Raw genomic sequence first — 11610 nt, 5'->3', positions numbered from 1 at the left:
TAACCGTGCTTGTCCGCCCTCTAGTGGACTGAATATGAAAGAAATACTCGATTATGACGCTGGTAACGCATAGGACTGTAAATACATATAATGTACTACATAATACAAATAAAAACCAATATAGAGGAGGATTGACAGCCTATGAAGCCTGAGACTTTTGATTGCAGAAGAATTTGGTGACAATAACAATGGAGACGGGAGCAGCTTGGTTGAAGTTGTATCTTTTTTACTATATTATTTGAGTATTTCACTCACATAATGGATATTTCCAGTGAAGCATGGCTGCACAGTGAATATCTCTCTGAAAAGCAGAATGAAAACATGCTGTATATTTACTTTCTGCTATGCCTTTACATAATGCATGTAGATAAATCAGAGGAAACTGAATTAAAACCGTGTTGATTTGCTTTAATACCACGAAACCAGACACTCTTAGTGTAGTGAGCAGCTGTAGCTTTGCCCTTTTTCCTGATATGGATTAATTCTGAATGACTTACTTTAAAGTAGGAGTTAAAATTTTAAAAACTAATGCTTATGGAATGGATCATGTAAAGCCTGCATGCTATAAAGTACTGCTTGAGCGGACTTGGACAATATGAAATAAGGATTGAGAGTGTTTATTGAAGAAGAAAAACTGCAGGAGTCATGCTGTCGAGGTAAAACTCAACCACCATTCAAGCAATTCATCAAATTGCCATAAACAACTGCAGCTCAGACAACATCTGTGGGTCTAATTCAGGGTGTCTGCTGGGTTAGGGTCCGAACAAACATCTGAACGAACTGTACAAAATCACATGGCAACTGTCGAGTAAAGTAAAGTCTGGAAGCAGAAATGAGCTCCAGCGTCAGTCCGCGGTGTTCTTTCTCCACCACAACAGAGATACTGCAGAGCAAGAAATGACAAGATGGGGGGGTGGGGGGGGGGGGGGGGGGGTCGGGGATGGGGGGTGGGGGGAGGGGGGAGGGGGGAGGGGGGCGGGGGGGGGAGTAAGATGAGGAGGTTGAGTCTTGAAGCAGCGTGAACTGGATTCAGCCAGACTTCAGTAAAAACAGCCTCGTCCAGGCGGCGCTGACAGTCTGGGAGGGGCTGGGAGGGAAATGAATACGTACAGTGCACACACACACACACACACACACACACACAGATAGAGGGTACACACTATGTGCTGCCTCATGTGAAAAACAAATGTTTTGAGTGGTTTATCAGTCCGGCTCGGCCCCTGCTCCCAGAAAGAGGAAGCAGTTTGGTCGGGTTGTTTCAGGATGAAGGAAGAAAACACACTATGCTGACACACACACACACACACACACACACACACACACACACACACACACACACACACACACACACACACACGCTCAGCTGATTAGGATTATTGCACTTGTAAAAATTCCGTCTTATTCGTACTACATGTAGGTTGTGATTAAATGACAGGTTGTTGCTTATTGTTTTTAAATGTGTCAAGAGGACGTGCTGTACGTTGGACTTCTTTCTGGCTTTCACGATATGTGATATTATTATATTTAGTGTCAATTGGAAATAATAGCAGGACTCTTGTATCGCCACTTTTGTAATTCAAGACAGGAAAGGGCAAGTACGTCACACTGAGGGCCAAAACATGACTAAGCACATCTACTGCGAGGATTTAGGAGGAGTGAAAACAACAACACGCATTTTCTGAAAACTTGCTTCAACCCAGTGAAACAACAACTAAATAATATTTCATTTAAAACCTCATTAAATGTTTAAAATGATCCCCATCCTCATCCTACCTGTGAAAACATCACTTGGCTAATTTCTGTAAAGTTGCCCAAGTCTAATTCAGGAGACGGCAGTAGATATCGTGGGTAACACTCTGGCCTCACGGTTCCAAGTTTCCCTTTTCGAGTCTGGCTTGGTGTTTGGAGAATGTGCAGAGTTTGCATGTTCTCCCTGCGTGGTTTATTCCTACAGGGCAAAAACATGTATTAGTATCAGTATTGTATCATATCGGTATTGCTATTGTATCAGTATCATAGCACATTAAACAGGGATTGTTGCAATAATGGATTGGCATCAGTATTGGTATCGTATCAGTAACATTGTAGCATATCAGTATCGGTATTGTATCGTATTAAAATAGAAATTGGTATTGTATTGATAACATATCATATTATATCATATCAGCATCGTATCAGCATTAGTAACAAATCATATCAGTATCAGTAACATCAAAATGTTATTTATAATAAAAGAAATCTGGTGGAAGGTATAAAACTGACCAAAAATACACAATATATAGGATGAAAAACCTCTAATCACGTCATGATGCAGGTGTCTTGCAGAAAATGCAGTTTTATCAGAAAAGTGATGTTTTCTGTAAATGTTTCTGTCAAAAATCAAGAAAACAAGAACTATATAGTAACTTAGCCCATAAAATAAAGGGAATTCTAAAGATGCACTGTCACATTTCAGGCTTGTCAGAAAACAGAGAAATAGTGCCTTTAAATTTAAATTTTAAAGTTTTTCTTTGTCGTTGTGCAGACAGTGCGTGAGAAAAACATCAAGATTTTTCCAAAACCAGGCAATTATTACAGAAAATGTGCTACAATCTCAACATAAAGCCAATTTTAAAGATACATTCTGCTGCAAAACACAGTGAAATGTCCCCAAAAATACGAGTTTGATGGATTTCATGGCAGCATCACCTTTATGTCAGCTGTGGGAATCAAACCGGTGAACCTGGAGGCCACCACTGCCCTCCTTCTCAGTTGGAACTTGCTCCAGACGGGCTTCACCTTCCCCCCTTTAAAGATTGCAGATACATTATTGAGCACTGCTGACCTACATTACAAAGAGGGCTGTGGAGGGGTTTTTTTTTACACAAGAGTACACAAACTGTGACTTCCTTCACTTATTGGCTTCACGTTTAAATATAGAAACCTCGGCTTGCACAAGTTGTCTGTTTACAGTGGATGTTCAGGCAGGTTTGTTTTTTTAATATCTTAAGATAAATAAAGGTGCAGCGACTGAGTTCATGTTATTATTAGAAATACTACAAACAAGCACAACTGTGCTTTTTTCCTTTATTCCAGCGTTTCCTTTAATTTACCATTGTTAGTTCGGGGAAAATATGAAAAGACACCACTTGGCAGTTAAAAGGGTTAAAAAGTTAAACGGGAAAAACATGAATAAAGTTTATTTTTGCAACCTTTTTGAAAATAATCTGTGATGTAACTCGTCTCTGCTGCGCTTCCGGTGAATTCTGCTGTAAATACGAGCGTTTTTAATAGAACCATTTACATGTTTTCTCGCCGTCATTGACCTGCAGGGGTTAAAACCTCGGAAAAGGCGAAGCCCTCGGACCCCCGTTAAGCTCTCCCACACTTTTGCTTGCACGTGGGCTGATTACATTACACGCAGGGCAAAGCTGCAATCAGACGTCCTCGTTGCGCCGGCGTGATCCAATCAGGATGCTGAAGGCAAAGCACCAATCGATTCAGGAGGAAGTGGTGGAGGAAGCACCGGGCCGGTGTGTGAGATGTGATGGCAGGTTGTGTGAATGGTTCGCCCCAGAGAGACGAGCCGAGGCGTGAAAAGCCGGCGAGTTGTGACTGGACGGGGGTTTGAGTGACAGATGTAGAGCGCACGCTTCAGATAATATCAAGCCTGGACGAAGATGCATGAGAATTCAGTGGAAATAGACAAACTGCACATTGCCTGGTTCTTCGTGTTCGAGAATGAAAAGAGTCAACAGATCTTTTTCTTTTTGGTCCAAAAGCATTTAAACTCCACTGACTAATGTCCCAGGACAGGACATCACAGTCCTCAGGGAGGACACGCAAACAGAAAGACTTAACTGATGACCTCAGTATTTATTTAAAAGGATTGTTCTTAAAAGTAAAACAGCCATAACAAGTTAAAACCATATAAAGACCAAAAAGCTTTATTCATATTTCCCTTTTTTTAATTGTTCATCTACTCACACATGAAGTATTCACCACGGCTTTTCACTTTTCCTCCACTTCCACTTCCACGGCGACGGAGTCGGAGAGTTTTCAAAACGTTTTCGGTGACTCCCAGGACAGTTGTCATGGAAACAGACACCCGAAACACCACAATGGACAATTTCCATTTTCATTTAAAAATGGGGCCTATTTCCGGAAGAATGTGTTTTAAAAAAAAAAAGTCCTTCATGCAACACATTTGTCACTAACAAGAATAAAGAGCAAGCAAAAAGAAAGAAAAAAAAGAACAAAAAAATAAATAAATAAATAAATAAATAAAATCTTGAATTGTTGAAAAAAATTTTTTTTTAAATTCAGCATTCAATTTTTTTATTTTTTTACATTTATGTACATTTACCATAAATTTACACTGTAAAACTTAATGTATTTATTTTTTAAGACATTTTATTGTTTCAACTCCAGTAAATCAAGTCCACTTTTCTTCTCTGTTCAATTTATTCTATTCTGTGTTGAGCAACTTTTTAAAAAGAATTTCCCTCCTGGGATTAATAAAGCAGGTTCAATTCTATTCTAGTTGGTGTTGATTGAATATGATTAAATACTAAACGTGCACCATTTGAATTCGATCATAAAGAGTGACAATAACTTAGAAAACTAAAATTTTAAAGCAAATGACTTGAGGAAACTTCCTTCTGTACTAATACAATGTTGACTAATTTGCATTAATTGAACTGAGAAGCGTCAGATTCTTTTTTTTTTTTTTTTTAAACATAAGTTGATTCAGTGCTTTTATTATGTTGTACTATTAGAGTGTACAATCCGTCTGAAGAAAACAAAGAGATGCTGTGAATTAAAGTAGAAAATTAGACTATTAGAGTGAAATACAAGCTGCGTTTCTCCATCAATAAACAATAAACAATAAAAATCACGTCCAGCTTTCGTGTGTTTGGGAGGAATCGCGCTCGTTTGTGTCTCCGGACACGTTGTCCCAGGAACTCGTGTGTTTCTGGGGACACGGTAAACACATGGCTCGAATTACCACTCCTCCTCCTCCTCCTCCTCCTCCTCCTCCTCCTCCTCCTCCTCCTCCTCCTCGTTCTCCACGACTCTTCACTCACACATTCCTCCCCGTCTCAAAACATCTTCTCCCTGACCTGCTCTCTCTCTCTCTCTCTCCCCCCCTTCCTGAAAATAAGCCTTCACAGATATGAATCGGCGTGAACACGTGCTCCGTCTGAGGTTTCTAGGAAAAACACTCGACGTCACCGAGGCCGCTCCCGACCGTGTCTGGAAAGAACAAACTTTTTCCTCCTCAGCCTTGACGCTGCGCAAAGTCAACCGATGTGCATTGTTTAGTCTAATATTCGGTTACACCGTGTTGTGGAAGCAGTCACAGGTTTTTCTGTTTGGGCGGCTCCTCCCGGTCCTCCCCTCTTTTGTTTGATTCCTCCTAACTTCTGCCTCCGTCTGATCGGCCAACCCCACTCGCCTCCGTGCCGCCGTGCCTTTTGTCTGCATCCAGCGAGTGTCATCGAGTTACAGAGCAGGTCTCTTTTCGCTGGCAGGCGAGTGTCTTCTGGACTCACACAGGTGGAGGGGTTGAGTCGAGTGTAACCAGAGGAAACCTCACACAACGAGGTCAGGAGAGAGAGAGAGAAAAAAAACAAAAAAAACAAACCTGAAGAGGGGGAAAAACAAGATATTCGACTTTGAGAGGACAAGTAGAGTCACACCAATCCCATCATGTGAAAACCTCCAGGCTGCAGAAAGAGTTGGGAACCGTTCATTAATGTGCGTGACGCTGATGAAACAACGGCGGATTGTATCGTACAAAAACTCTTTTCTTTTCATTAAAGTGCACCGGGAGCTCTGCGCGCTATTCTGCGAGCCTGGCCCTTTAAGAGGCCAAGAGCAAAAGATAATCCTGGGCGCCGGTTTATTGTTCCGCTAAAACAATTTGGAAATAATCTACCGGTCAATGCGGGATGGGATTTCAGTGAGGATGGGAGCACGTTGACAATAAACACAGTGAAACGTGCAAAAAAAAAAAAAAAAAAAAAGTTGTAATAGTTTGCTGCGACTTTTGGTGACGCTTCGTCAAAACGTTTCTGCAAAGATCGCAAAGATATGAGAAAAATTTGCCAGTCAAAGCAGGTGAGATTTGGGTAGTAGTAGGGTGGGGGGGGGGGGGGGGGGGGCATGCTGCAGCCACAGTAAAAGAGGTGATGGACGTCGTCTGAGAGGAAAGTGCCAGCTCAGCGCATTAGTCAGATGAGGTCTGGCTTCCCTCCAGCTCCGCGGCCGTTTGTGTGTAAATCCTGTGGAGGAATCCGACGTGTGTGTCGTCTTCGCTTTGAAGCAGCAGTGATCTGCCGGCTTTCATCTCTCTGCTCTAATTGGCCGCCTCGCTCCTCGGCCAAACGGACAGAAATGTTTTTCGACGTGATCTCAGATTTCATCACATGACGAGGGCGCCAAGCGATCCGCGTGAGAATAACAGAGCTGCCGTCACTAAATTCAAAGCAGGTTTGAAAAACAGGACCGGGCTGGCGAGCTCGGTGTTGTGATGGAGGGATTCCTTCACCTCCTTCGGCCTCTCAAAATATTTATCACTACAGACAGACAGACCAAAACACAACCTTCTTGGCACAACTTTTGTTGACGAAGGTAAAAATTAAAGATGCAGCCTCCATACATCCTCCCTACATCCTCCCTACATCCTCCCTTCAGCTGCAGCCTCCCCATAGCCTCCCTACATCCTCCCTACAGCTACAGACTCCCTACATCCTCCCTACAGCTACAGCCTCCCTACATCCTCCCTACAGGTGCAGCCTCCCTACAGTTGCAGCCTCCCTACATCTTCCCCACAGCCTCCCTACATCCTATCTACAGCTACAGCCTCCCTACATCCTCCCTACAGTTGCAGCCTCCCTACAGCCTCCCTACATCCCCCCCCCCACAGCCTCCCTACATCCTCCCTTCAGCTGCAGCCTCCCCATAGCCTCCCTGCATCCTCCCTACATCCTCCCCACAGCCTCCCTACATCCTATCTACAGCTACAGCCTCCCTACATCCTCCCTACAGTTGCAGCCTCCCTACAGCCTCCCTACATCCTCCCTACAGCTACAGCCTCCCTACATCCTTCCTACAGCTGCAGCCTCCCTACAGTTGCAGCCTCCCTACAGACTCCCTACATCCTCCCTACAGCTGCAGCCTCCCTGCAGCCTCCCTACATCCTCCCTACAGCTACAGCCTCACTACAGATACAGCCTCCCTACATGCTCCCCACAGCCTCCCTTCATCCTCCCTACAGCTACAGCCTCCCTACATCCTCCCAACAGGTGCAGCCTCCCTACAGCTACAGCCTCCCTACATCCTCCCCACAGCCTCCCTTCATCCTCCCTACAGCTACAGCCTCCCTTCATCCTCCCTACAGCTACAGCCTCCCTACATCCTCCCTACAGGTGCAGCCTCCCTACAGTTACAGCCTCCCTACAGCTACAGCCTCCCTTCATCCTCCCTACAGCTACAGCCTCCCTACATCCTCCCTACAGGTGCAGCCTCCCTACAGCTACAGCCTCCCTACATCCTCCCCACAGCCTCCCTTCATCCTCCCTACAGCTACAGCCTCCCTACATCCTCCCTACAGCTACAGCCTCCCTACATCCTCCCTGCCTGGTACGGCAGCCATTAGCTGTGTGTTCGCATGTTATTGTTCCATTTTCCCTCCACTGGGCAGCAAACAACCTGAAACAGCAGAGTTACTCATTAAACCGCCTTATCAGGAGCATCTCTGTGCCTTACACCCCTCAGTCTGCCACCTGGCAGGGTGTGTGTGTGTGTGTGTGTGTGTGTGTGTGTGTGTGTGTGTGTGTGTGTGTGTGTGTGTGTGTGTGTGTGAGGGAGATATTGGACGTCTTCAGATGATCCCAGCTTTTATCAGCAGTTTTCAATTTTCCATTACAAACCAGCATTGGTGAGTTTTTGTGTTTAACTAGTCAAACGACTTACATCCGTTGGTGGGAGGAAGATGCTCTATATTCTGGATGTTAGATGGATGTTAGTCTTTTTCTGTCCCTCGTCTTCCTCCATGTCTCCAGGGTTTTCTCACGCACCCCCTCAGCCATGTCTGCTTTTACTTGAACGGTCCATTGAGTTAATCAAGCACACACACACACACACACACACACACACACACACACACACACACACACACACACACACACACACACACACACACACACACACACACACACACACACACACACACACACACACACACACACACACACACACACACACACACGTCTGATTAAACAGGAGCCGCTCGATGGTGGAAATACCGGTGACCTCTGCAAACAGCCTCCGCTGAGCCGTTCTCTTTAAAGTGCTTTCAGGACATGAGATCCTCAAAAACCAGCAGATTAATTCAGATTACTGCTGTTTCTTGATTGAATTAACACCTTGGCCGTACCTCAACACCATCGTAACAAACACATGAGGTGTTTTATTAGAGATAGAAACTGATTTAAAGACATTTTAGCCGAATTCGCAAATTTTAAGACAAATAAATAAATAAATTCATCACTTTTTAGGTCAAATCTGAACACAGATTTAACATTTCGGTCCATTAGAATGAAAGAAACATGAAACATTGAGGAGTTATTTGAAAGTCCTAAATGTTAACTGATTGAATGAAATGCTTGTTAATGGAACAAAGAGTCACTGTTTCTGAAGTCCTCCGTGTTTGTTTGACCTGATCGGGCTTTAATCTGACCCTCCTGTGCTCGAATTAAAACCAACACTTCCTGAAGCGATCAGCTGCGACGCGTTCAATCTCAGCGATACAATCACAGTCTAATCTAAAGGAGGGAGATTGGTTTCCATCAGTGAGTGAGGAGGACGAACCAAAGCGTCTTTCACATGAGCAGACAAAGTAATCAGCTCTGCAAAACACCCTGAAATCATCTCAGAGGGAATATCTGACGTTTTTACACAAATTTCAATGTGAGAAAAACTTAATGAATCCACGTATTTATATTTATACCTACAGATACATCAAAGACAATACTTTTCTTTATGTTTAACAGTATTTAGTTCAGGTCTATTAGTGAAATAATGGCAAAAGAAACAAAAAAACCCCCATATTTTTACTGTTTTACGGCAATAAAATATGATTATCATGATATCATACCTATAATTTATTGAACTCTTTTTCAACACTGTTTAATTTTTTTGTTTTTTTTTATAAAACACCAAAAAAATCTAGCTGCAATTTCACTTCTGAAAATTTTCAAGAGAGAAATTTCTTTCAGTTATATATTGAAAAGGTGTTGAGGTACTTCTGTTGCCTGTGGAGAATTTTATCTGCTAAGTCGACTACAAACAGTGCGATCCAAGGTCGGAAAATTAGAAATACGTTGCATTCTTTTTACACTTGTCATCAGAGAGCCACGTTAAACTCTCCGGGAGTCCAGACACACACACACACACACACACACAGGAAAAGCATACAGTCTCAAACCGGGGTCCCTCTCACTGTGAGCTGACAGTGCTCACCACTTCACATCACATGTGTGGCTGACCTGAAAGTCCTATACGTTGGATAAAAGCAGGTCTCACCCCGGGTTAACCCAGAGTTGATGGGATTATGTTTCTAAATCCCCCTGGGACTCCTGCAGGCTGAACACAACCTGGAAATCATACTTCTTTTTTTCCAGTGTTTTGGGTCAAATACTTGGAAAATTGATTAAAACGGCATTAAAAGTACTTTTTACCTTATTATTATTTTCTCATCTAACTTCACCAGAGCTTAAATATTATTGTTCTTGGTGTTAAAAAATATATATTTTGTAGTTAAGGTAAATTTCACTTCCTTTCTGTGGAAATTACTTTCTGCTCTCACTTGTGTATTTCTTAAACAGTATTTCCTCATGAAGAGTAAGCAAAAAAAATACTTCTTAATCAGCGTGATAATAATGATTTGTGGGAAAAAGTAAAAACGTATTTATATTTATAAAATTATGTAGTGTTTTTTAACTTGAGTACTTTAGTTGTAATCAAGCAAGAATAAAGGGACACAACAGTATTTCAAATTGCCGATAATACTACAGTAACATATTTGTAATCTATTACTTTCTACCCCGAGTGTCTATAAGCACTGTTGCGTGAGCTAAATTTAGAAAAGGAGTGTCAAACATATTTTAGTTAAGGTGCCACATGCGGTCTAATTTCATCTTGAGTGAGCCGAACCGGTAAAATACTGTCATAATAAACCTTTAAATTTAAAGTTTAAAGTTTTTTCCGCTTGTAACGCAGAGTACACATGATGGAAATGTCGGTAGTTTTGCAAAAATCAAACAATGACTATTGAAAACTACCCAACATGGCAGCAGGCGTGACATCAGGCGTGACATCAGGCGTGACATCAGGCACGCCGGCGGCGTTGGCCTGCCGCGAACCCGTTTTGTTTCACGAGGCCTTGTGCAGATTTAGCCGTAGACCTGACGCAACACTCGATTAACTGCGTTCTTCCACTTTCAGGGACTTTGGTTTGCTCGTCCTTGAGCCAAACGGCTCCGACATAATTCCGCATTAGGAGCGAAGAGAAATCCCAGCTGCTCTCCCGGTTCGGAATCTCCGACCTTGAAGGAAACGTGCTTTTGTTTCGCAGACCGTGATAATGTGAGAACCTGGGGTTATTAAAAACACGTCTCTTGTTTAGATTCCCGTCTTGTTAGAGTGAGGTTACACTGTTCCGGCGGGATTGCATCATACAAAAAAATAAAAGACATGAAAAAACTGAGGCGATGACTTGTTTCGTCTTGCGCAACATGCTGCCATTCAGATGGAAACGCCCTCCGAGAGAGAACCAGTCACCTTTACTGGGACTAACCGATTACAAATACTTGGATTACTGTGATTAATACTTTCGCCATGTCATCTTGGCTGCTTTTGAAATCGTAGTCTTCTTCTACTCAGTTTTATTTACAATGAGGCGTTGTCATAGCAATCCTAACTCTTCTCACCTCGGCTTGTAACCTACAACTACATTGCCTGAAATGTACTCAGTTACAAGTAAAAGTACAACAGTCGAAACAACACCTGAATAAGAGGACAGTTTATTTGGACTTTACTGCAGTGAATGAAGAGTAATTTGTTGTACAAGGGAGTGTTACTACAGTGCAACTCCTGACAGGCTGCTTTAATTATACTCAATTACAACTAAAAATACTTTAGCATTGTTGAGTATTTGACCAGTTATTCCTGTTTCTGCCTTAGTGGCAAGGTGACAAGGTTACTATCCATGGCTGCCATTTAATGTCATTATTGTTTCTCTGCCGTTTTGTTTGTTCTGAGTAACTTGTCGCACACCGTTGAAGCACCGACATGAAAAACAAAATGTGCAGAACGTTCAGGAATATGTTGCTGTCTTTTGTTAACCGTTTCCGAATAAAAACTGCAAAAAAAAAAAAAAAAGTCCCATACAAATTGGATGGGAGAGGCACCTCATGGAGGATATCATGGGAGATCAGCTCTGTTGCCATGGAGACGATGAGATCAAACGATGTCAGCAGCAGAGGCAGGCACACAAAATTCCCTGTTTTCTTTTTTTTTTTTTTTACTTCCTCTTGTAATAGAGTACAGTCTTGGCAATGTAAC

The 11610-nt window shown here is 42.7% G+C and overlaps 1 long non-coding RNA gene across 2 annotated transcripts in view; it reads left to right on the top strand.

Moving 5' to 3' along the window:
* The window catches only part of LOC308123792, an 8290-nt gene extending 8150 nt beyond the window's left edge, over nucleotides 1-140 (top strand). The window contains exon 3 of one of the 2 annotated variants that reach the window (XR_013936255.1): nucleotides 1-140. This exon is cut by the window's left edge and continues 1194 nt beyond it. This is a non-coding gene — a long non-coding RNA (uncharacterized lncRNA). The other variant, XR_013936256.1, reaches the window with a different exon arrangement.
* Nucleotides 141-11610: the final 11470 nt, after the last annotated feature.

The sequence above is a fragment of the Lipophrys pholis genome (assembly GCF_963383615.2).
Source record: "Lipophrys pholis genome assembly, chromosome: 18".
Lineage (NCBI taxonomy): Eukaryota > Metazoa > Chordata > Actinopteri > Blenniiformes > Blenniidae > Lipophrys > Lipophrys pholis.
This window is presented reverse-complemented; position numbering and strand designations above follow the sequence as displayed.